The 23,978-nt window shown below is 47.0% G+C and overlaps 1 long non-coding RNA gene across 1 annotated transcript in view; it reads right to left on the reverse strand.

Annotated features, from left to right (window-relative positions):
• LOC106991055 (uncharacterized) overlaps positions 1-17,288 on the reverse strand; it is a 38,802-nt gene extending 21,514 nt beyond the window's left edge. Inside the window, exons 1-3 of the long non-coding RNA XR_001434315.4 lie at positions 16,898-17,288; positions 14,166-14,362; positions 8,337-8,983 (exon numbers count right to left, since the gene is read on the reverse strand). This is a non-coding gene — a long non-coding RNA (uncharacterized LOC106991055). The remainder of the gene's footprint in view (positions 1-8,336; positions 8,984-14,165; positions 14,363-16,897) is intronic.
• Positions 17,289-23,978: the final 6,690 nt, after the last annotated feature.

The following is a 23,978-nucleotide window of genomic DNA, read 5'->3' on the forward strand; positions in this document are numbered from 1 at the left end:
ACGGCAAAGTGAGATCAAGGGCCATAGTGTAAAGTTATAAAGAAAATGAAGATGATAACAGTTGGGATGCATTCTTACCGATCAGGGTCGGGACTTTCCAGGAGAGGGAGAGCTCTAAACAAAGGCACAGAGATGGGGGTGTACAAGGAGTGTCCTGAGAACCATGGGTAGCATGAGAAGGCCAGCAGGAAAAACTCATTGGAGTTAGAACTTGGAGAGTCTTTCCTTTCAGACTAAAGGATTTGGACTTCATCGAATAAGTACTAACAGGTCATGTTGTGTTTTAATGTTCAAAAATAATCCATGTTCAGAATAAACTCTTCAAATGATACAAAAGTGTATTCAGTGAAAAGTAAGTCTCCGTCCCACCCCTGACTTCCAATTGCTCCGTTCTCTTCCTGGAAACAAATGCTGTTACCAGTTTCTTGTGCCTTGGAATACCTTCTTTCAGAGGTATTCCATATCTTTGTAAACATATGGAGACATAATTTCCCAGTACTTTAAAAACACAAATATTAACATGTTGTATACACTTAACCTGTACCTTGCTTATCATCACTTAACCATAGATCCTAGAGATTTTTAGGTAAGACTTGGAGAAGGCAATGGCACCCCACTCCAGTGCTCTTGCCTGGAAAATCCCATGGATGGAGGAACCTGGTAGGATGCAGTCCATGGGGTCGCTAAGAGTCGGGCATGACTGAGCGATTTCACTTTCACTTTTCACTTTCATGCATTGGAGAAGGAAATGGCAACCTACTCCAGTATTCTTGCCTGGAGAATCCCAGAGACAGGGGAGCTTGGTGGGCTGCCATCTATGGGGTCACACAGTCGGACACGACTGAAGTGACTTAGCAGCAGCAGCAGCAGCAGCAGTGTGCTCCATAGTTTATTTAACAAGACTTCAGTGACGGACATTTGATGTTTCCAGTCTTTTACTACTTCAAACAATGACGCAGTTAATATGCGCATATGTTAATCACTTTGTGTGTGTATTTGTAAATTCACAGAAGTGAAATTACTTAGTCGAAGGTATTTGCATTTTTATTACTGTTAGACTGCACCTGGGGAAATGTAATTCAAAGGATGCTGGAACCAGATCCATTTTAAGAAGATCCATTTTGGAGGAAACAGGACTATGGGAAGGAGGGGACGAGAGAAGTTTGGAGGTTGTTATGATTACATCAGGTGAGATGTGATGAAGGCCAGAACAGAGCCGTGGCTGAGAGAAGGAGGGCTGGGCAAGGGTGGAAGAGACACTAGTGACCAGTTTGATGAGTCCTGGGGAGAGAGAAGGAATCACAGACAGAGGTCCAGAGCCTCACACGGGGAGGGATTAACCGAGAAACAGAAGGGGTGGTTTTGATCAGATTCTCTAAAACCAGGAATGTGTCTGCATAGACATGAAAGTGGAAAGCTAAGAAATCACCATCTCAGGCCTGGTAAAGATAGAGCAGGAAGAATGAGACTCAAAAGAAGTTAGAGGGTCTTAATGTCTCCTGGGGAGGGTTGATCAGACCTAGTGCAGTTCCAGACAAGGAAGGGCCAAGAGCATGGGCTTTGGAGTCTTGGAGTTCAGGCTTTCTGCTGGAACCAAGAATCACTAAACTTTAGTGCTTTAACACAATAGATTATTTCCAGCTCACATCACCCTCTCCTGCAGGAGCAGTGATGAGGAAGGTACTCTGCTGAAAGCAATTATGGAGAATCTTAGATTCTTACATATTCAGATTCTGCCCTTCTCCAGGTCCTCTTCTCTCTCATTCAGCCATTGGGTGGGAGAAGAGAGAATCGTTGTACAGGCAGGTTTTATGTGCCAGACCTGGAAATGGCTTATGCCACTTCTACTCAAAAGTTGCTATTGGTTAGAATTGAGTTGCATGGCTGCACCTGCCTGCAAGGGGCCCTGGGAATGGCATCTAGCGGAGAGTCCAGAAGGAACGGGGAAATGCTTGTTGAACAACTAACCAACCTCTGCCTCCCAATCTGTGTGTCCTGGGCAAGCCATATAACCTTTCATAGGCTCAGTGTTCACATCTGTCAGATGGGAATAATCACTTCACAGGTAGGATTGTTGATCTTTTGAGGATTAGATGAGCTTATGTACATCACCCACTTAGGAAGGCATATGTAGATGGATAAATAACCACCATAGTGAATATTTGTACATATTCATAGTATGTGCTCCTTGGTTGGGATGCTGTGGTTTTCCCTGTCTTTCTCTGCCCACTCTAGGTCTACACAGGCAGAAGAAAACTCAGTCTGCCTATGTCTGACCTGGATCATTCTGGCCCGAAAGTAGATTTCTTTTCTTGAAAGAAATCACTTGGTTTGGTGAACTCCATAGATTAAATTCATGAGATTGTTTCAAATCTCCCTATGGCTGGTCTGTGTAGACCCAGCCACAGCCTCTGCCAGCCAGCTTCAGTCCGAGGATAGGCAGGCTGCAGAATGATTCTTGTTCATTCTTTCATGTTATTCCCACACTTCAGAAGTCTGGAGGGAAGCAGAATGTTTGCTGTTCTGGGATCATTTGAAGCCGGGCATGCAAAGAGTTCCGAGTCACTTTCAAGTCTGCCCGTAGGAAATCTTTCTTGGCAACCAGACAACTAGAATTAGTTATTAAAGGCATGTCAAATGAATAAAGACACCTCTGTGAGGAAAACCGCAAGAGTAGTTACTTTTTCTAATATGAATAGGAGGCTAATATCAAATCACCTTTAATTTTCCACTCTTTCTTTGCTGTTTCGATGGTAGGTCAAATCTAATAATACAGATACTACAGAAAACTGTTTCTGTTTTCATCTATCAAAATATATAGGCCCACTGCAAATGTGTGTCTTAAAAACCAGGGTCTGGAATTTAAACAAGTACCTGCACACTGACAAGCCTGTTTCCTCTAGGAACATTCTCCCAGATGCCAAACCTGTGTTGCCCTCACAGGCTGTAAAGAGCTGACCCATTAAACAGAATAAAGCCTGGTCTTGTCTATAAACCATGCATCCCACAGAGCCCAGGCTGCAGCACTTGCCAAAGGGCAAGGATGACCATGAAGACCCAGCCGTGAGGACCAGGGGAGCAAGTGGTGTGAAGGCATTTTTGAAAACAATCCAGATGTGAATCACTGAAGGTCCAGTGTAGTCTCTGTACTGTGTGGCCTAGATTTAGGGTCACTGTGGATAGATTTGTGGACAGGGGAGCTGCCGACCAACAGGAAGCACTGTATTATGGTTAGGAGGCTCCAGAATCTTTGTGTCTATGTGTGTAAAAAGGTTATTTTAATAAATAAAATGGCTAAGTTTCTAAAAATTCTTAAATGGATTCAAACCCTAGCACTGCTATGTTCTATTGTTATAATGGGCAAGTTGCTGGATTTCCCTGGCCCTCAGTTTCCTCATCTTTAGAATGGGGACGATAATACCTATTTCACACAGTTGTAAATATTAAATGAGCTGATTTTTACAAAGATCTTAGAACAGATATTTGATAAGAAGCCAGCTCCTGATGAGTGTTAACTATTTTTGCTAGTATTATCAGCAATATTATTATCTAGTAAGGAAAGGAATGGGCTTCCCTTATGGCTCAGCTGGTAAAGAATTTGCCTGCAATGCAGGAGACTTGGGTTCTATCCCTGGGTTGGGAAGATCCCCTGGAGAAGAGAAAGGCTACCCACTCCAGGATTCTGGCCTGGAGAATTCCATGGACCGTATAGTCCATGGGGTTGCAAAGAGTTGGACATGACTTTCAGATTCACACAAAAGGAAAGGAATCCATGGATGATTTTATGTGTGGGTGGGTCACATAAGCCGAGCAACATGATTTTATATAGAAGGGAGTTTGGTTGATTGAGAGAAGCCGGTTTGGTCCTTGAAAATGCAGCCACCTTGGAAGCTCTTTTAGGTAGACATGACTTGAACTTCACGGTCAAATGGTGAGGCTGTCCCCACGCAGATGCCCACCTGGGCAGACAGGTTTGTCCTCCGGATGCAGAGGTTTTCATCCAGGTTCAAAAATACAGAAACCATTTAACTAGCCAGGCTCACTCCAGCCTCCTGGAAATTAACCTCCTTCAGGTGCGTCCTGTGGGCAAGACCCCTTTGGAAGCTCTCTTTTCCCATGTGTTCTGTGTATCTAAGAGATTTGAGTGGCCTTTTCTTGAGGGCCTAGTGGTTATTTTGCAGCCTTTGCCCCTCCATCTAAGTGCAGGCCACCACTGTGACCTTCTGCCCTTGTCCTTAACTTCAGGTAACTCAACCTGGTTCCTGGAAGCCTCAGGCTGAGCTTGGCTCTCCAGCTTCCTTTCCACTGACAGTGCATCTCCAGCTGGTCTTGAATCTGGCTACAAAGCCACTCTGGGATGGCAAAGGTCCTCTTCTTGACCAGACTCTACTCAGGCTCTTCTGAACTCTCTTCTCAATCAGGCCCTAACTTTGGGGCTTCAGTGTTAATTTCTGCATTGTCTAGGTTTATCAGGAGTCCTGCTGAGTCAGTTTAGTCACAGTCCCCTGCTCTTGGTATCTGATCACACTTGTCATCTGGTTGGGGTCTTCATCCACTCCATCCCCCTAACTGGTGTCCGATCCTCGTAGCCTGCCTTCAGCAAGAGTCCTGTTAGGTCTGTTGAGCTAGAATCCCTCCTAAGCTCTGGTGCGTCCTCTTAGTAACTGTCCATGCATGGATCCCACCCTGCTCCTTGGCTATAAATTCCCGCTTTTCCTTGTCACCTCTGGGGTTGCAGGCTTACCCTGGTGGCTCAGTGGTAAAGAATCTGCCTGCCAATACAGGAGCCCTGGGTTTGATCCCTGGGTCAGAAAGATCCCCTGGACTAGGAAATGGCAACTCACTCCAGCATTCTTGCCTGGGAAATCCCATAGACAGAGGAGTTGGCGGGCTATAGTCCACCAAATGACTTGGGGTCGCAAATGAGTCGGACATGACTTAGTGACTGCTGCTGCTAAGTCGCTTCAGTCGTGTCCGACTCTGTGCGACCCCATAGATGGCAGCCCACCAGGCTCCCCCCATCCCTGGGGTTCTCCAGGCAAGAACACTGTGGGGAGTGGGGTTGCCATTGCCTTCTCTGGACTTAGAGACGAAGCAGCAACAAAAACAATAGCAGCCTGGAGTTGAACCCTCTCTTTCCACTAACACAAACCCACTTCAGCAGCACCCCCTCTCGTTTGGAGTAAAATCTGTTTAAACCACCTGTAACTAATGTCATGAGTAATTTTTCTTTGATGGAGGTTACTGGGTTTGTTTTGGGGGAGCCAAGATCGGCGATAGATCACGGTGCCCTAACAGATCGTGGGATGGGCAAGAGATCTAGCACCGCCTCTCACAAGCAGTTGGTAAAGGGACACCAGGGGAAGCAGCCAGGGAGTTCAGCAGGACTGTTAGCCCTTTCCTGCCCTTGTTATCTCCTTGTTTGATATTTTTAGGTGCAATCACTGTTTAACGGACTGAGCAACAAATACCACTGTCCCTTAAATTATGCACTTAAGCTTTTTGCTTGCTTACGCTCTCTTTTTGTTTCACAAAAGGGTGTAAGGTGACTAATTTGTTTGTGTAGACTGCAAAACAAAGATAGAAATGGAAAACCACTCAGATACTGGAATATGGCCGTATGCTTCAGTTGTTTGCCTTTGTGAATCAAGGCAAGCAGTTAAGTGACTGGTAAAAAACAACAACAAAAAAAACTAGGTGTGGTGTTCTGGAAACACAGTCTAAGGCTTTTGATGAGGATAGAGCCTGTGTATGCACATGTGTGCGTGTGCGTGTATTTCTGTGTAGAGTGTAGGGGCCCGTGCTGATAAAGCAGAAGATGAAATGGCAGAAATGCCTGCGTGCCTGCTGGGACCAGGTGCTTTATTTCACTTACTCCTTGTAACTAACCAAGGTGGTAGGTATTATCACTACACACTAGGAAACTGAGGTGAAGAAAGGTGAGAGACCAACTGAATGCAGAGTTCCAGAGAATAGAGAATGATGCAAAGATATAGAGGAAAACAATAGAATGCGAAAGACTAGAGATCTCGTTAAGAAAATTGGAGATACCAAGGGAACATTTCATGCAAAGATGGGCCCAGTAAAGGACAGAAACAGGAAGGACCTAACAGAAGCAGAAGAAATTAAGAGGTGGCAAGCATACACAGGATACAAAAAAGGCCTTAATTACCCAGATAACTACAATGGTGTGATCACTCACTTAGAGCCAGACATCCTGGAGTGTGAAGTCAAGTGGGCCTTAGGAAGCATTACTACAAACAAAGCTAGGGAGGTGATGGAATTCCAGCCAAGCTGTTTCAAATCCTAAAAGACAATGCTGTTAAAGTGCTGCGCTCAATATGTCAGCCATACAGAACTGGAAAAGGTCAGTTTTCATTCCAATCCCAAAGAGAGGCAATGCCAGAGAATGTTCATCAGTTAGTTCAGTCGCTCAGTCGTGTCTGACTCTTTGCGACCCCATGAATCGCAGCACTCCAGGCCTCCCTGTCCATCACCAACTCCTGGAGTTCACTCAGACTCACGTCCATCGAGTCAGTGATGCCATCCAGCCAGCTCATCCTCGGTTGTTCATACTGCTGTACAATTGTGCTCATTTCACGTGCTACCAAGGTAACGCTCAAAATCCTTCAAGCTAGGCTTCAGCAGTATGTGAACCAAGAACTTCTCGATGTACAAGCTGGGTTTAGAAAAGGCAGAGGAACCAGAGATCAAATTGCCAACATCCACTGGATCATAGAAAAAGCAAGGGAATTCCAATAAAACATCGACTTCATTGACTATGCTAAAATCTTTGGCTGTGTGGATCACAACAAACTGTGGAAAATTCTTCAAGATATAGGAATACCAGACCACCTTACCTGTCTCCTGAGAAACCTATATTCAGGTCAAGAAGCAACAGGTAGAACTGGACATGGAACAACAAACCGGTTCCAAATTGGGAAAGGAGTACATCAAGGCTGTATATTGTCACCTTGCTTATTTAACTTATATACAGAGCACATCATGCGAAATGCTGGGCTGGATGAATACTAAACTGGAATCAAGATTGCCGTGAGAAACATCAGCAACCTCTGATATGCAGATGATACCACTCTAATGGCAGAAAGTGAAGAGAAACTAAAGAGCCTCTTGATGAGGGTAAAAGAGGAGAGAAAAAAATCTGGCTTAAAATTCAACATTCAAAAAACGAAGATCATGGCATCCAGTCCCATAACTTCATGGCAAATGGATGGGGAAACAATGGAAACAGTGACAGATTTTATTTTCTTGGGCTCCAAAATTACTGTGGATGGTGACTGCAGCCATGAAACTAAAAGACACTTGCTGCTTGGAAGAAAAGCTTGACAAACCTAGACAGTTTATTAAAAAGCAGAGACATAACTTTGCCGACAAAGGTCTGTCTAGTGAAAGCTATGGTTTTTCCAGTAGTCATGTATGGATGTGAGAGTTGGACCATAAAGAAGGCTGAATGCCGAAGAATTGACACTTTTAAATTGTGGTGCAGGAGAAGACTCTTGAGAGTCCCTTGGACTGCAAGGAGATCAAACCAGGGAAATCAGTCCTGAATATTCATTGCAAGGACTGATGCTGAAGCTGAAGCTCCAATACTTTGGCCACCTGACACAAAGAGCCACTTCATTGAAAAAGGCCCTGATGCTGGGAAAGATTGAGGGCAGGAGGAGAAGGGGATGACAAAGGATGAGATGGTTGGATGGCATCATCGACTCAATGGAGATGAATTTGGGCAAACTCTGGGAGATAGTGAAGGGCAGGGAGGCCTGGCACACTGCAGTCCGTGGGGTCACGAAGAGCCAGACATGACTGAGCAACTGAACAACAACACATGAGGAAACTGAGGGGAAGAAAGGCGAGATAGTACCCTCAGCTCCAGTACTAAGTAAGAGAAAGAACTGTGACTCAAACCAGTCTGTTTGACTCTGCAAGCCAGACTCCTTCCCCTTGGAGAATGGAGGAGGGGGAAAGAGAAGAGAGCTGCATGGAGCTGGGGGCAGGAGGAAGGAGAGAAGATACCCTAGGAACATGGTTTAAAAGTCCTGGTAAACTACAGAATGAAGTCTGAGCCATGGTGCTAAGCCTGCCCCTGGTACCCCTAGTCCTCAGACGCCATGCAGTCTGCAAGTCTGCTCTCTCCCACCCCTCCCCCCGCCCCCACTTATCTCTCTTCCCTGTCTCCCTCTTTACCTGACGAGATGACTATTTGTCTGGTGTTGGAATCTGCATCTCCACATCTGTACATTAAATCATCTTCAGCACTTAGGGGCTACTGCTAGGGCAGGGGACAAGACCCCAGTCCCTGTCCCAAGCTGGGTTACCTGTGGGAGGGTGACCGGAACACCGGGGTGGAGCGGGACTGGAAAGGCCACTCTGCCTGTGTCTGCTCTCAGCATCTCGGTGTAGCCAGCCTGCATCCATCTGCCTCGTTTCCTGAGCAGCCTCCAGTGGCGGCAGCGCAGCCTCTCAGCTGCAGGCTGTTGGTTCTCCTTCACTAGTCACTGGCACTCGATATAAGTCATCCAGAAGTAGCTGGGATGATGCAGCTCTCATCTTCCTCCGAGAGGGCCTCGTGGGAGGGAAGTCCCTTTACTCCCTGCGAGCCCACAGCCCTCTTCCCAGGACAGCACACTGTCACCCCAGGAGGCGAGGCTGGTGTGCGCCCTCCTGTCCGCTGCTTCCCTGGGCTGGGAACCTCTGCAGAATCTTCCTGCCCCAGCCCTCCTGAGCAAAGAGCCAAGGCAGGGTAAAGCCTGTGCATATAGGGCCTCAATTTCAGATCAGATTCACAAATTTAATTTCCTATTCCTTAATTTAATTCTGCATTTTAGTTTTGTTTTTATTATTTACATGGGTTCCCTTTAATGATTCCAAATTGCTGCTGCCCTCTAGCAGTATTTTGTCTTAGGTTAACTTCTTGAAAACCGATCAGTGTTGGAGTTTATTCCGCGCTGGGTTGAGTTATTTTCTGAAACGAAGCACAATTAAATTAGAATAATGAACATGCTCTTTAGAGGATTAATTCATAATAAGCAGGCCATGTGCTACAGCTCACAGAAGAAAGGGCACGAGGACCGAAAGCTGTTTTTTTCTGCCTAAATATGAAAAGTACATTCTGCAGAGCAGAACAAATCAGCTAATGATATCCAGAGCGCTGGCCAGCCCCAGAGCGGCACGGAGCTGGCATCTCGAGTTAGCGCAGCTCTCACTGATGCTGCTGCCTACCTTCGCTTCTTGGGAAGGCTGGCAGCGGGTGAGCTGTCTGGCTTCCTTCTCCTCAGTGCAGCTGACCGAGGTCACTGTGGACCTCCTAGATTCTACCACAGCAAACCCCAAAGTCCACAGCCTGTGCCATCATAGGCTTTACCCTAAGAGCATCCCAGAGCCTAGTCATTCGTTTATTCTTTCCTCCAAAGGATGCTTTACTGAGCTTCTCTTATGGACCGGGAATCCGCGGGTACCCCCTTGGGATACATCAGTGAAGGAGATAGACAAAGACCCCTTGCCTTTCTGGAGGCTATGTTCTAGCACTCGGAGACAGACAATGAACAGTAGAAATAATAAGAGAATTCTGAAGTATATTATGAGGCGATGAGTGAGGAGATTGGGAGTGGTGGGTGTGTGTGTGTGGTTTGCAGTTTTAAGTATGGTGGGTCAGGGTAGGCTTGTGGAAAGCTGTCAGCTGAGCAAAGACTTGAGAGGCATGAGAAGTGAGTCACATTCAGGAGCACCCAGGGGTCAAGAGCACTCCACAGGAAAAGGCTGGAAACAACACAGGGTAAATGCGCTAAGGCTGGAGTGTGGCTGGTGAGTTGAGGGTGGGCACAGCCAGTGGGGCCTGAGAGGAGCAAGTAAGTGGGATGTGAATGAGACCAAATCTTCTGGGGCCCCGGGTTCTGTGCTGAGTGAATGGGATGTCATGGCAGGGACTTGAGCAGAGGGGACACAATCTGACTCATGTGAAAGGGTCTCTGGCTTTTGACTGAGACTTTTCTGGGGTGAAGTAGGGTGGGGTGGGCGGAAGCTGCAAGACTTGTCAGGAGGCTAGCGGCTTAGGCCTCTAAAACTCTAGCCTCAGTTTGCCGTTTGCCATGTTCTCTGGACAGTGAAAATGGCCTTCCCTGGTGGCTCAGACAGTAAAGAATCTGCCTGAAGTGCAGGGGATCTGGGTTTGATCCCTGGGTCGGGAAGATCCCCTGGAGGATGAAATGGCCACCCACTCCAGTATTCTTGCCTGAGAAATCCCATGGACAGAGGGAGCCTGGTGGGTTACATTCCAAGGGGTCACAAAGAGTGACTAACACATTGGACTGCAGCAATATGGTGGGCCCAGGCTTCACAGCCAGGCCTGGAGGCTGAGTCTCCTGTAGCCCCCTGCCTCCCAGAAAAGTGGCTTTCGAGCAGCTGTGAAGCAGTGTGCAACCATTATTCTTTGTTTGGCCCTGATGATCCCTCTGCAGCCCCTCCCCACCCCTCCCACTGACCTGTGGACCGGAGGCCGGAGCCTGCAATGGAAGGGGGCTTCCAGGCAGGGACAGCTCTGCACTGTCCCTTTGTTTGTCTCCGGATCCTCTGAGAGGGAGACACCCTTTCATCCAGGTAACGAACCAAGTGACATCAGGTGGCCTCTGCTGGGCAGCTGCCACAGAAGCTGGGGACAGATCAAAGCAGAGGAGGCCCAACATCTGCTGCAACCAAAGCAAGGAAGAGGTACAAACAAGCTGAATGCATAAATAAGCAGATGAATGATTGATGGGAGGGGGGATGAATGATTAATGAATAAATGAATGATTGATGAATCAACAGCTCAGAGCCCGCTCCAGCTCTCTGCTCCTTGGGTACAATCTCTCTTGGGAACCGAAGAATAAAGATCCTCCCAAGGCTATCACCTCTAGAATTCCTGCTGGAGTTGGGATGGCACTGCTTCTGTCCCCAGAGGTGGTAGAGGCTTTGGTCTCCGGGGCTGCAGGGACAGGTGGAAGGAAGGAGACCAGAGCCACTGGAACTGGGAAGGAAGATGCCTGGGCAGACTGGGTTCTAAGGGAGGAGAACTCTGAGGCTCTCACAGGTGGGGAAGGTGTGAGGAAAGACAGTGTTTTAAAGAAGTTAAAAAAAAATCTTTTGGCCATGCCGCATGGCATGTGGGACCTTAGTTCCCTGGTGAGGGATCAAACCCACACCCTCTGCATTGGCAGAGCAGAATCATAACCACTAGACCACCAGGGAAGTCCCAAGAGGGTGTGTTAAATGTGGGTTTTATTATTACTCAGGTATTGTTATTACTCAGGTTAGGTTAGGTAAATGGGTCAGAGGATCGGGAGACAATTGCCACTGAAAAGATAGTTTGTTATAGGACCCAAAAAAGGGCACAGGCCACACCATGGTGGGGGACACGGGGAAGCACCGTGGTCAGTCAAGGGGCAGAGGAAGTGACGGAAAAATATGGACAAGAGCCTTTACTGTGGTTTCCACAGGCAGGCAGGGGAAGCAGATTGGCTAGTTTGAAACCCTTCGCTGGGTTCTAATGCACAGGGGCTGTCCCTGCTGTCTGTACCCTGGTCCTGGGGAGATTAGAGCCGAGGATATTGTTGTGGACTGTAAAGTGATCTATAAAGGAGGTGGCTGAGGGCTTGGACTCTGGGTTGGTTGGTTTGCATACGAAAGCTGTACCAGCAGGTGAGTGTTTATCTCTAGGAACTGGCTAACCCCGGAGAGGAGCAATCCCTCCAGTGTTAGCAAGACCACAGAGCAAAGCATCAAAATTACAGAAAATTTAACAAACACACTTAATACCAGAGGGACCCGGGTCCCTGGTGGCTCAGATAGTAAAGAATCTGACTACAATGCAGGAGACCCGGGGTCTCCCTGGGTCGGGCAGATTCCCTGGAGAAGGACATGGCAACCCACTCCACTATTCTTGCCTGGAGAATCCCATGGACAGAGGAGCCTGGCAGGCTGTAGTCCATGGGGTTGCAGAGTCGGACACGACTGAATGAGTAACACAACACAATACAGAGGCAAAGAGGAGAGACTTGGTTTTTCCTTTCCTAGTCCCACTCTAGACATTCTATAGATACGGGGTCCTGGATTAGTCTCATTCTAGACCTTGTTAGGGTGGAGAAGTGCATTTTAACTCAGTGTGTGATTGCATCATTTCAACAGGCAGGAAAATTTTGGTGACTGAAATTTCCAGAAACTTCTCTTGATGGGGCAGGGTGGTGATTACCCCTCCACTGCACTGGCACCACCAAGAGACTTGAGAAGCCCCCACTTCCAGAAGCTCTTGTTCCCTGGTGTGGCCAGATCCTAGTGTCTCACAGGGGAGAAGTGCCCTGTAGGGCAGGGTTTGAGGAGGCAGAGTCTGGAGATGCTGGATCTCAGGGTCCCTCCCAATTTTGGAGGAGGGTCTTGCCAGGGGATTGCCACAGAATCTAAACTGTGAGTTGGAGGTTCAAAAGACCGCTCAGAAGAGTATGTGTAAATATGCCACTTTATTTTCTGAACTTGAATAGAAAATCAAAATCAAAATGGTTCCTATTGGCAAGCTTATTAAGGGCTAGATGTTGGGCTAAGAACTTTGCATTTTTATCTCTCTTAATTCCCTCAGCAACCCCAGGATGTTGGTATTTTTACAGACCAAACTGAGGCACCAACAGGCTAAGTGACTTGCTGGCACGTGGTGGAGCCAGAATTGCACCCAGATGGGTCGCAGCCACTTGGAGTTGAAAACTGCCTGGACTTTCCGGAGGCCTCTTCCAACAACCCAGCTGATCTCTCTTTATTCCCCCAACCCGGGGCTTCTTGACCCTTTGAGGGCTGCAGGGCCCTCTAAGCATGCGATGAGTGTAACATCTCCTCCTAAATGCACACTTTGCACTTGCACAAGTACACCTGCAATGCAGTTTCAGGGGCCCACAGGCCCTCCTGAAGCTCTCGAACCCTGCTTCTGGCATTCGCTTTCTACAGTGACTGTTTTTCTTTCTCATAACCTTAGGGCACAGGGCAACCCTCCAGGCCCCAAAATCATCCCAGTGGGGAATGGAATCAGACAGGACAGGTTAATCAATGAAAGCTTGCAGCGTGCTCCTTCCATAATTGCATTCCTGTCTTTTCATCCCGGCAGCCAGCACTTAGGGTAATTGCATTCCAATAAGGCTCCCAGGTTTGGGGCCTCTGGGGCCTGCCCTGGAACCAGTTGACATGCCATCTGCTTCCAGAGGGGGTTCTGGAGACCAGGACAGCCTTTTAAAATTCTTCTCTGTTGTCTTTGCTCTAAGAGAGACAAAGGACTCTGCAACAGATCTTGTCCAAAATCCCACTTTCTTAACCCACCCACATCAACCCTGGAGCCAAGGAGTCTTCCTCCCTCCCAGGCTGTCTTTCTGAAGTCAAAATAGCAGCACCTGTCATTCCAAGTGAATGACCTTTGGAAACACCTGGCTTCGGAGCAGGCGTTGGGGGTGGACACTGGGCTGGCTGCGTGGAACCCCTGCTCAGGACTAAAGGAATGAAGCACTTGGGGAGCTCTCTTAGGAGCTGGGCCTCATGCTGTCTCAAACACCTCCACTTCACTCATTTGCTCAAAAGATTTATCGGAACCTCCCTGAAAGACGCCTTCTCTTTGCAAAGAAAAGCCACTGTACAGAAAAGGAGGGAATCCCTCAAGAAGCAGGCAAATTTCATGAATCCAGAGAGTCTCATTTCCAGAAATATAACTTCCTTTACACAAGGTCCACGGCTTCTCCAGACATTATGAAGTCTATACAAGTAACAGAAAAAGTGCAGGGTTCAGGGTGATTTAAGTTTCACTGGTTCCCAAATAGAGGTGCCTCCTCTGCTCACCCCCAGCAAAGGAATGAGGTCTTAAGTGGAGAGGTCTGGTGTTCTACGACTTACAGATGCACCCCTGCCCAACCCCCACCCCGTCCTGCAGCTTCCAGCACCTGATGCTTCTCTCCTGCAAAGAAAACTCTCCCCTGGGGCTTTTCGCCCTCTTGAAATTGAGCCCCAACAAGCCCGCCCACACCTGCCACCAGCCTGGCTCCCTTGTCCACCTCCTCAGGGCTGACAGCTGAGTCCCTCATGCCTGCTGAGACCTTCCCGCTCTCTCTCAGAGGCAATGGGTTGTTTCAGGATGGAAACGTTCTTACCGCAGAAGTGAAGGCAATGAGTACTCTTGGGTGGTTAATCCCCTCTCCAACATTATAATCCTTGCGGCTGATCTGTGGTTTAGCAGAAAGCGTGGACTTTTCAGTGTGGCAGGCCACCGTTTGAATCGTGCTTCTGCTGAACATAGGCTGTGTGACATTGGGCCAGTCCCCTCATTAGCCTGCATCTTAGTTTCTCCCTGTGGGGGGTGGGGGTGAGGGTAACAGAATGAGATATGTCTTGCAGCAGCAGTTCCCAATCTTTTTGGCGCCAGGGACTGGTTTTGTAGAAGATATTTTTTCCACTGATGGGGTTGGGGGATGGTTTCAGAATTATTCAAGTGCATTCCATTTATTGTACACTTTATTTCTATTATTATTACATCAGCTCCATTTCAGATCCTGAAGGTTGGGGGACCCCTGCCTTACAATGGTTGCAACTGAAGAGATAACATGCCCTGACCCCCAGCATTTGATATTTGGTTTCCAGAATTCCATGGACAGAGAAGCCTGGCAGGCTCTATAGTCCCCGGGGTCACAAAGCGTTGGACACAACTGAGCGACTGACACTTTTTCTTCCTTCTTTCCTACGTGAAGGCACAATTCCTCTATAAAATGTTAGAAGGTTCTGCTGGGTTGTTCTCTATCAGTACCCTTGGACCTGACTTCTCCCCAGCTTTCCCCCCTCAGTCATTCCATTCTGTTCTTTCTTTATCCTAGTCTCTCCTTCTACCTGGGACTTCCCTGGTGGCTCAGTGGTAAAGAATTCGCCTGCCAATGCAGGAGATGTGGGTTTGATCCCTGGGTCGGGAAGACCCCCTGGAGGAGGGGATGGCAACCCACTCCAGTATTCTTGCCTGGAGAATCCCATGGACAGAGGAGCTTGGTGGGCTATAGTCCAATGGGTCGCAAAAGAGTTGGACACGACTTGGTGACTGAGCTTGCCTGTCCTCTCTACCTATAGCACATTGCCTCAACTGCAAATCGCTGCTTCAGCCTTTCTCCAGAGAACGTGGTTCTCACTAACAGGCTTGGCATCCCTCCTGTGGATCATAGTAGCGGTTTGTGTGGCCTCACAAATGGGGACATGATAGACAGGTCAATTAGTCCATCCCTGCCTCTTCTGGTTTAACACATACAAGTCTGTAAGGGCTGCCACCCACTTTCTGTGAGTGGTGAGACTGAATGGTACGTTTGAGTGGGGTGGATCTTACATGGGCACCAGCCTCCTGGGGACGAACAGGAGCTGGCAGGGCTGTGCGATGCACACATCCTCCTGTTCAAGGCCACGCCCGCTTCCATGTCTTCACTGTCACCAACATGCACACCCTTGCCATTGGCATCCCAATCAGGACTACCTGAGCCTCAGAGGACCCAGACCTAGAAGCACCATTTGGGGGTATGTTTTGCATGCTTACAAGTTAAGTGTTTTAAATGGAATATTGAAGTTCCTAAGACAGTGCGTGGATGGGGTGGGGGGTAGGGAGTGGGGTAGGAAAGGGGTCACAACAGGCCAGTGAAGATTAGGGATTTAATTAAACTGCTTGTTTGGGTAAGGGCTTTTAGGTGCAAAGCTGCTTTGCATGATAATGGCAGTTTATCTGAATTCCATTCTCCTGAAGGAAACTCTTTTACACTTAATTACTGTGACCAGTAAACCTGTTTTATCCTTAACGCCCTCTCCCCAGGGGTGGGGGTTTGGGGGCGGTTTTCCTCTCAGCTTCAGTTCTGGTGACCATTGCCAAGGACAGACCCTCTAGTCATCTGTTGCAATCCAAGGAGGCCTGTCCACGTGGCAGGCAATACCGAGGTGGGTGGAGGGCCCTTAAGGTGACTCAGTGAGGTCAGGTCTGGTTCAGGGTAACCTCTGAAAGTCCCTGGAGGGCTCCACAGCCAGCCAGGGCTGCCGAGAATGGGGCTGGGGTTAGGCTGCTGGCACTGAGCCTGAGGTCTCTGCTCCCAGAACCCGTGAATGCTAACCACTGACATTCACCTCATAGTCTCCTGCTTCTGAACTGACTGGCGGGGTGTGGTGGCTAAGAGTGCTGGGTGGCGGTGGTTTGGTGGCAGGGGTGGGTGTGTGGGTAGTCAGGAGTAGAGGGGAAGTCCCTGGCTGACTTATCAGGGTGGTCCGGAGGTGGAGGGGCTTTATCTTGGCATTCGGTGGTGGTAGTAACTGTTTTCCAGGTAGGTTGGCAGCATTTATTCACCTGCCAGGCAAAGGGAGAGGAAGATGGAAAGGTTGGTGGGGAGAGTCAAAGAGCCTTGGTACAGAGAGGGAGCCCCAGGGAGACGCGCCTCAGCATTCAGAGGCTCCAGACAGGCAGGCAGGCTAGGGAAGGGTTAAAGAGTTTGGGAACTCCTGTTTCCTATCACTTGTCAGCCAGCCTCGCTCTCATCCTTATCAGCAGGGATAGGGCCATGCAGGGAGAGGCTCAGAGAGCTTTGGTTTCCAAGCTCTTCCCAGACTCCAAGCTCTCAGCGTTTCTCTTTACCTTCTAAGGGCTCGTGGCTCCGGCTGGGGGCAGGGCGGCGGGTAGGGTCTGGGAACCCAAACACGTTTAATGGAATAGAGTAGGAGTTACTAAATGCAGCCCTGGGGTAGTAGGGGGCTGAAGAATCTCAGGAGTAAACCTTCAGAGTTAAACTGCCCCTCCTCCGTAACCCCCCGCCCCCACCTCCATAACAGAAAGCCAGATTCATGCAGCTGCGTCTTCACTCCTTAGTTAACTCACCATTGGCTGCTGCTGCTGCTGCTAAGTCGCTTCAGTCGTGTCTGACTCTGTGCGACTCCAGAGACGACAGCCCACCAGGCTCCCCCGTCCCTGGGATTCTCCAGGCAAGAACACTGGGGTGGGTTGCCATTTCCTTCTCCAATGCATGAAAGCGAAAAGTGAAAGTGAAGTCGCTCAGTCGTGTCCGACTCCTAGTGACCCCATGGACTGCAGCCTACCAGGCTCCTCTGTCCATGGGATTTTCCAGGCAAGAGTACTGGAGTGGGGTGCCATTGCCTTCTCCCACCATTGGCTAACACCCTTCAATGTATTTCCCTTTTACAGTTCCCGCTGAATCAGAGATCTCCGTTGCGTTCTTATGCACTGGCCTTTGGAACTCAAGTAAAGGCCCTTTGATTTCAGGTGAAATTCCTCTTGGTAGATTGGCCCTAGGCTGGTCTTTGGAGAGGTATGCAGTTTTTATTTCTTCTATCAATACTAACTGTCCTCATTTCAGCCATTAGAAAACTTGATGTCTGCTTTTTATATCTTCATTCAAGTTATTGATTTAAAAGATGTTGCCTGGGAGAGGGCTGAGGGTGCGCCATCAGTCACACCAATATAGATTGTCTTCTAGAACTTGACATCAATCCAGGATCAGTGTCCTTTGAACCTGGTTATTAGTCCAGCTGCTATATTGTGTCTCCCATATTGTGGTCCTCTGATTTATTAATATAATCCACCAGTGTTTCCAGAAGGTTACCATGAGAAAAGATAGGCCCCTCTCTGAAATCCAGTACACTTAGTTCCCTGTATCTTCCTGATTTGCCATTCTAGTAACCGTTAAAGAAGGAAGTAAGGTTCATTTGATACTTTGAAGTAGACAAGAGATGGTATGAATTCAAATGTAAATATCATAACTACAGTTTTGTAAGGAGCAAGTGTTTCTTGCCAAGAAGAAGTGGTACATAGTTCAGATAAGCCAAGGAGCTGGGTCTGTAAGAGAGAACTGATCAAGGGAAGAAATGGGGATCTAAAGAGGATTTGAGTGCATCAAAGGCAGGAACTGGGGCAGCAGTTTGTGGAAAAGGCAAAGTGATTTGGGGGTTTCAGTGATTTGGGGGTTCCTGTGACTGCAAGAGTAGTTCTTGGACTAGAACCAAGATTTCCACCCTGCTCCTGGAAAACCAGCCACAAGACATCGATTCTTCTAGATCTAGAAACTCCAGGCAGGTTCTGAAAACCCCAGGCTGACCCTCTATGCCTCTGCTAAGGCTGTTCACCTTGATAGCCCTCTACTTGCTGTCTGCGTGGTGAACATCTTCATTTCCATTCCAAGTCTTGCTTGCCTCTTCCTCACCTCTGATTCCAGACTTTCCCGGGTAGAACTACTTCTCCCGCTGTGACTTTTTCTTCCCTGTGCAGATGTTCCCAATATACACGTGCACTGAGAACCCTAGATTGTACAGAGGAAAGAACACAGGCTTTGAAGCCCAGTAGAGTTAGATTTCAGCTCTGACTTTGTGTCTTATTTTAACCTCTCTAAATCTCATTTTCCTTATCTGTAAAGTTGGGACAGGAGTAAATACTCAACAGGACTGGCAAGAGGATTCAACAGATAGTGAGCACAGAGCACTGTATTAGTTATCTTCCGCTGCAGAACAAATTACCCCAAATTTAGTGGCTTAAACCAATAATGAACACTCTCTCACACACTTTCTGTGGGTCAGGAATTTGGGAACGACTTGGCTGAGTGGTTCTGACCTGATGTTTCCAATGACGTTGCAGTCATCTGAAGGTTTGTTTGAAACTGGAGGCTTTGCTTTCAGATGGCTGAGCCACATGGCTGTTAGCAAAGAGTTTTAGTTCCTCCCAGGTTGTTGGTGGGAGACCTCATTTCTTCTCCATGTGGCCTCCCCATAGGGCTTCTTGAATGTCATCACTACATGGCAGTCGGCTTTCTTCTAGGGTACCCGCCCTGAGATGGAAGCTGCATAGCACCTATGGTCCAGTCTCTGAAGGCACACACAGTTTTTCCCATAAATTCAATTAGTTACAGATGTCAGTCCTGCTCAGTATAGAATAGGACTACAGAAGTACATGAATACCAGGGAGTAAGCATCTTTGAGGTCCATACCCAGCCTATTGTTTAATGTTGTTCAGTTGCTAAGTTGTATCTGACTCTTTGCAACCCCATGGATTGCAGAATGCCTGGCTTCCTATCTTCCTATGTTCTTCACTGTCTCCCAAGGTTTGCTGGATATCTTCTTATGTCCTTTACTATCTCCCAGGGTTTGCTCAAATTCATGTCCATTGAGTTGGTGATGCCCTCCAACTATCTCATCCTCTGTCGCCCTCTTCCTCTGCCTTCAACCTTTCCCAGCATCAGGGATTTTCTAGTGAGTCAGCTCTTCACATCAGGTGACCAAAGTATTGGAGCTTCAACATCAGTCCTTCCAATGAATATTCAGGGTTGATTTCCTTTAGGATTGACTGACTTGATCTCCTTGCTGTCCAAGGGATTCTCAAGAGTCTTCTCCAGCACAGTTCAAAAGCATCAGTTCTTTGGTGTTTGGCCTTCTTTATGGTTCAACTCTCACATCTGTACATGACTACTGGAAAAACTATACCTTTAACTATGTGGACCTTTGTTGGCAAAGTGATGTCTCTGCTTTTTAACATGCTGTCTAGGTTTGTCATAGCTTTTCTTCCAAGGAGCAAGTGTCTTTTAATTTCATGGCTGCAGTTAATATCTGCAGTGATTGTGGAGCCCAAGAAAATGAAATCTGTCACTGTTTCCACTTTTCACAATCTCTTTTGTTACTGAAAGCGTGTCATATCATAAGGTGGAAACAAAGTCTCCACTGACAGATTGATGCATTAAGAAATGTGAGATCTATTTGTGTATATGTATATGCTGCTGCTGCTGCTAAGTCACTTCAGTCGTGTCCGACTCTGTGCGACCCCAAAGACGGCAGCCCACCAGGCTCCCCCGTGCCTGGGATTCTCCAGGCAAGAACACTGGAGTGGGTTGCTACTTCCTTCTCCAATGGGTGAAAGTGAAAAGTGAAAGTGAATGGAATATTATTCAGGCTTAAATATAATATATATTACATACACATAATGGAATATTATTTAGTCTTGAAAGGAAACCCTGCCATTTGCAACAGCGTGGGTGAACCTGGGGAACATTCTGCTAAGTAAAATAAACCAACACAGACAAATACTGCATCATCTCACTCATATGTGGAATCTAAAAAAAGAAAAAAAAAAAGAACAGAGAACAGAATGGTGATTACCAGAGGCTGGGGTGTGGGGGAAAATTAGAGTTATTGATTGAAGCATACAAACTTGCAGTTATAAGATGAGTAAGTTCTAGAAACCTAATATAAAGCATGGTGACTGTAGTTAATAGTAATGCATTGTAGACTTGAAATTTGCTGAGAGAGTAAATCTCAAGTGTTCTCACGACACACAAAATGTTTAACTATGGGAGATGATGGATACATTAGCTAGTTTGTGGTCAACATATCTGTATATCAAAACATTACATTATATACATGAAATGTAGATAATTTTTGTCAAAAATAAATTTCAAAAAAAATTTTAGAAAAGTCTATCATAAGGGTCCAATTAATAGTAGCTGCCATTATTATTAATTCATAAATCTGCATTTTCTACTAGAAAATAAACCCCTCAAGGGTGGTCATTGTGTCCTGACTATTTGTATCCCAAGTTCTTAGAATGCTGTCAAGTGTATTGGTAGGTCCATACTAGATGTTGGTGGAGAATACATGAATGAAGTCTCAGAGAGAGTTAGCCTAGTGGTCTAGTGGCAGGCTCAGAGTGACTGGGGAGAGTTCACACTCAGATGTTCAGTAGAATTTGGGAACAACCATGTACCTGGAATTACCAACCTGTATAGAATCAAGACGTGATGGTTCCTTACATTTTGATGCTTGAGTACCAAAGACATTTGATACCTTAACAGCAGACAGGACAGGAGTTCTTAATTCTCTTTGGAAAAGAGGCCCTGATCAGGAATTTTGGCGTGGAGCAATAATCTCAGTCCCATGATTTAAACAGTGAACCCTCTGCTGTTTATTTCCCCAGGCTAGGGCAGACATGGGAACCTCTTGATATTTTTGTCATACTCAAATTCCTGTCTTGATGACTCCCATGTCCTTCGACTGGGCAGAACAATCTCCCTTTCTAGAAGATCTGATGCACATTTCTTAGAGTTAATTAAAAGTGCACAGAGAGTTTCATGTCAGAGACCTGCCCGGCTCCTCCTGCCCTCCCAGCAGCAAAGGAGCTTCTGAATCTGTGAGGTAACTGATACTCCGGGCAATATTGAGTTTCGAGACATGTTGCTCAAATTGTAAGCCTTGCTCCCTCCCCTTGGGCTTGAAAGTTCACCAGTTGTCCTTTTCCCACAGACGGAGCCCTCTGTCTCTTCTGGTGTATGTGTGTTTGCTCCATTTTCCAATAAGAAGCCACTCCCGTGGGGCTGCACCTCCAGAGCCTGGGACATAAAGACCTGTGGAGAAGCAGGTGTCTTCGCAGGGATTTCCCATGTAGATCACATTCCCAGTTGCCTGAGGTTCCATTTCTCCCCAGTTCCTTGAAATCTCAAATGAGTAGGTTTATTTGGCCCTTTCTCCCTTCTTTAAGCCAGGGTGAGAGTGACAAGAAGAGAGAAATTCTTTTTCTATCAGAGTGGAAGGAGCTCGGTTGCAAAGATCAATATGTTGCCCTAGATAATAAAAAGAAGATTGAGACATAAACCTAGACACACCATGGGAGACACTTGATATTTGCATTGCACTTAAACCCAACCAGGTCTCTCTAGGGGACTCTGAAAGGAAATTAAAAATGCTTGTTGATTGAAATTAAAAAATGCCATAATTGGGTCTGTTATTATGTATCAGGGACCATTGTAATCCCAGGCAACTGCGCTCTGGAACAACCCCATCTTGAATGAGATTCTTTTCATGGCATTCATTTCACTTTCCAAAAGGATTTAACCAGAAAGGACATTTTTGGTAGAGACAGCATTGAGAAACATGGCCAGTGGGAGAGCTGGAGACTCGTGCATATGAGGAATTCTTTGGGTATAGGATCAAGGCGATGTGACTATTGGTTTTCAGTTTCCCCCTTTGCGTAGCTGTGGAAAGAATGTGTCATTCCTGGTTGAAAACCCTGCCAAAGTATTTCCTTGGAGATAAAAACACAGAATACAAGTTTTAAGAAACATTTTTTGGGGAGTCAAAAGAATGTTAATGATTAAATTATTAAAGAAGTTGAAAATAAAATAAATACTTATGACCAGTTAAAATATTTAAAAAGATACTGAAAGAAAATATTAAGTGTTCAGAGGGGAACCAGGGAGTGGGGCAGACAGAACCCAAAGAGGGACAGTGTGGAAACCAAATTGAGGAAGCAAGACTTTTTAACTAATGATTATTAGAGAAACAACAACAGTGATTCTTTTAAAAAACCAATTATGATTCTAGGAAAAGGGACGCAAAATAATCTGTCAGCCATACTAGGTTGGGTAAGCTATGAGATTTATGGATAGTATCTCTTATTTCTTCTGTGACTGGAAAACACTTTTTTGGATTGTTTTGTTCAGTTGACAACCATTTATTGAGCAGATACTGTATGCCATTGTTTGGCATATCCATATGCAATAAATACATTAAAAAAAATCCTTACAACATCTCTATGAGTAGGCATAATTATCACTCCCATTTTATAGGTAAAGAACGTGAGGCCCAAGTAGATTAAGCACTTGCTGAGTGCCACAATTAGGAAGCAGTAAGGTGTGGATTTGAACCTAGGAAGTCCTGTAAACCATTGCATAATGCCATCCCTTAATATGTGAGCAACCAAAATGCAAGACAGAGTGGAAAGCACTTCATGGGTGATGACATCAGCTGCAATCAAAGTTCTAACCTCTGGCAAGGGAAGGGGATGGTAGGAGGGAGCTCCCTTGAGGGGTAGTATTTGAGCGGGGTCTTCAATGTGGGTGAGATTTTCTAAGTGAGCAGAGGAAGAAGCATCTTCAAGATGGAGGGGCTGACATGAACCAGGGCTTGGAATTGGAAAGTGAAAGATGTGTTTGGAGAAGTTTATGATTCCAGTGTGTGGGGACAGCAGTTGTCCAGGGTGGCAGCAGGTTAGCTGGAGTGAGAGGAAGCCATCGGGAGCAGGGCTTCTCCTGTTGAGTGCACACGTGGGTGACAGGGGTAGAGGTTGGGGGTGGGGGGGTGGGTTCTTGTTAAACGCCACTTTCTGCTCCAGTAGTCTGTGGCACCAGCCCCCAGGGATGGCCAGGCAGCCGGTCTTGGATCACACTGGGCATCTGGGCTCTTGAGGGCCTTGTTTTCCTGGCTCAGGGTGTGGAATTTATTTGGTAAACCCAGGGCTGCACAGATGGATTCTATGCAGGAAAGACAGGTTTTAGAAAGATGTTTGGTGGTAGTGTAGAGTGCTCTGAAGGCCTTTAGGCTTTGATTTCTTTAGCTCCTAACTTGCAACCCTCAAAGCTCAGAACACTGACTCAAATGGGGTTTGGGCAGGAAAACCCAGGGTTCCCGGCTAGTTGACAGGACTCAGCTCACCTTTGGCTTCTAGTTATCACTTTTTCAGCAGAGCTGCCTAGAAACCATTTCTCCCCTCCTCCAGGACTGGCCAGTAGCAAAATCTGTCCTATTCTATAGAGTTCAAAAAGGAGATGAAACGTTGGCTCGACCTTGGTTCATCCTTGTGGGCCCATCCCGGTAAAGGCTGGGCCTTGTCACCCAGCACATTCTGGATCACTTTTCCACAACCGACAGATCTGCTTAGGAAAGGGAAAATGCTGCTAATATCAGCCTGAAAAAAACATCATCAGGAAATTAAATCTGTGGCTTTAAAAAATCCCACACTGCTTTCTGGCTCTGCTCCCTCTCCCAACAGGGATTGCTCCCTGGGCCTGGGGGCCTCCTTCCGGCTTCCTCCCTCCCTATCAAGTCCTCCCACCCTCCATCCCCTCCTCCAGCCTCCTCTCCCCCTTTCCTCCCTTTCTTTCTCCTCCCTCAGGACCTCCAGCCTCCCT

This window comes from Ovis aries, chromosome 3, assembly GCF_016772045.2.
Source record: "Ovis aries strain OAR_USU_Benz2616 breed Rambouillet chromosome 3, ARS-UI_Ramb_v3.0, whole genome shotgun sequence".
Lineage (NCBI taxonomy): Eukaryota > Metazoa > Chordata > Mammalia > Artiodactyla > Bovidae > Ovis > Ovis aries.